Consider the following 2586-nt stretch of genomic DNA (forward strand, 5'->3'; position numbering starts at 1 on the left):
TCCGTACAGAATGACACTGATTGAGTTGAAAGAGTTGAAAGAGCAATTGGAAGATTTACTGACCAAGGGATACATCAGACCGAATGTTTCTCCTTGGGGTGCCCCAGTACTGTTTGTGCGAAAGAAAGATGGTTCAATGAGACTCTGCATTGACTACCAGAAGCTGAACAAGGCTACGGTAAAGAATAAATATCCATTGCCTCGTATAGATGACTTATTTGATCAATTGCAGGGATCTTCTGTCTATTCCAAGATCGATCTGAGATCTGGATACCATCAGCTGAGAGTCAGGGATTCTGATATCTCGAAGACAATGTTTAGAACCAGGTATGGACATTATGAGTTTATTGTCATGCCTTTCGATCTTACCAATGCTCCAGTTGTATTTATGGGACTGATGAACCGTGTGTTTCAGAAATATCTCGATGATTTCGTGATTATTTTTATTGATGATATTCTGATTTACTCCAAGAATATGATTGAACATGCTGAGCATTTGAGGACAATTTTGAGAATACTGAGGGCCGAGAAATTATATGCTAAACTGTCGAAATGTGAGTTTTGGTTGAGACAGGTTTTATTTCTGGGTCACATTATATCTGGAGATAGGATTTCTGTGGATCCTAGTAAGGTTGAGGCTGTGATCAGTTGGCCGAGACCGACATCTCTGCCAGAAATATGCATTTTTATGGGTTTAGCAGGTTATTACAGACGATTTATTAAAGATTTCTCGAGTATCGCTAAACCAATTACTCAGTTGACTCAGAAGAATGCTCCTTTTATTTGGTCAGAAGACTGTGAGTCCAGTTTTCTTGAACTGAAGAAGAGATTGACTAGTGCACCGATATTGACTATCCCGTCAGGTACTGGTGGATTTGTTGTATATTGTGACGCTTCTCACAGAGGTTTGGGTTGTGTTCTGATGCAGCGAGGGCATGTGATTGCTTATGCTTCGAGACAGTTGAAACCACATGAGACTCGCTACCCAATTCATGATCTTGAATTGGCGGCCATTGTTTTTGCACTGAAGATTTGGCGACATTACCTCTACGGTGAGAAATTTGAAATTTATTCTGATCATAAGAGTCTGAAATATCTGTTTTTACAATCAAAACTGAATATGAGGCAGCGAAGATGGCTTGATTTATTGAAGGATTTTGATTGTGAAATCAAGTATTATCCAGGAAAGTCAAATGCAGCAGCTGAGGCACTGAGTCGAAAGGTATGTTCTTTGTCCTTATCAACTATTGGTGTTTCAAATGTGGTAGAAGATTGCTGTTTGTCTGGATTGATATTTGAGACAGATAGTAGACCATTGAGATTATATGTTGTTCAAGCTGAACCAGAGCTGATTTTGAGAATTAAAGCGTCTCAGAAAGTTGATCAGAAGGTGCAGAAATCGATTGAGATGGTCAGATCAGGTCATCGATCAGAATATCAGGTACGTGATGAAGTACTGCATGTGAATAATCGCATTGTTGTGCCAGATATTTCAGAGTTGAGACAGCAGATATTGTCAGAAGCGCATAACAGTCGATTCAGTATCAATCCTGGTGGCAGAAAAATGTACAATGATTTGAAGACACAGTTTTGGTGGAAACCGATGAAGACTGATATTGCAGAGTTTGTTTCCAAATGTCTGAATTGCCAACAGGTGAAAGCGGCAAGAAAGAAACTCAGAGGACTGTTACAGAGTTTGTCTATTCCTAAATGGAAATGGGATCACATTTCCATGGATTTTGTGACGCAGTTACCGAGTTCCTCCCAAGGTTGTGATGCGATTTGGGTTGTTATTGATAGATTGACCAAATCAGAATGTTTTATTCCGTATCAGATGACGTACAAATATGACCAGATGGCAGAGATTTATGTCAGAGAAGTGGTCAGATTACACGGAGTTCCGAAGTCGATTGTATCAGACCGTGATCCCCGGTTTACTTCGCACTTTTGGCAGAGTTTGGAGCAGGCTCTATGTACGAAGTTACATCTGAGTACCGCATATCATCCACAGATTGATGAACAGTCAGAGCGGACTATCCAGAAACTGAAGGATATGCTAAGATCTGTAGTGCTTGATTTTAGCACTAGTTGGCAAGATGCATTTCTACTATGTGAGTTTTCGTACAACAACAGCTATCAGACGAGTATTGAGATGGCACCGTTTGAAGCGTTGTACGGTAAGAAGTGCAGATCCCCTATGTATTGGGACGACATCTCTGAGGTTCCTGATATTGGACCTGATATAATCAGAGAAATGACAGAAAAATTGAGGCTGATTCAGAAAAGAATGGAGACAGCTCAAGACAGATAGGCCAAATATGCCAATGTTCGACGTAGACCATTGGTATTTGAAGCAGGAGACAGGGTATTCTTGAAGATTTCACTTTTCAGAGGAGCTGTCAGGTTTGGCAAGAAAGAGAAGCTGTCTCCACGTTCCATTGGGCCGTATGATATTCTTGAGAAGATATGAGATCGTGCCTATCGACTAGTATTACTTCCCTCTCTAGATGGAATACATGATGTCTTTCATGTATCTATGCTGCGGAGGTATCTCCCTGATGAGTCTCAGTTATTCAGCCAGATGAG

Source organism: Primulina eburnea, chromosome 1 (assembly GCF_022965805.1).
Source record: "Primulina eburnea isolate SZY01 chromosome 1, ASM2296580v1, whole genome shotgun sequence".
Lineage (NCBI taxonomy): Eukaryota > Viridiplantae > Streptophyta > Magnoliopsida > Lamiales > Gesneriaceae > Primulina > Primulina eburnea.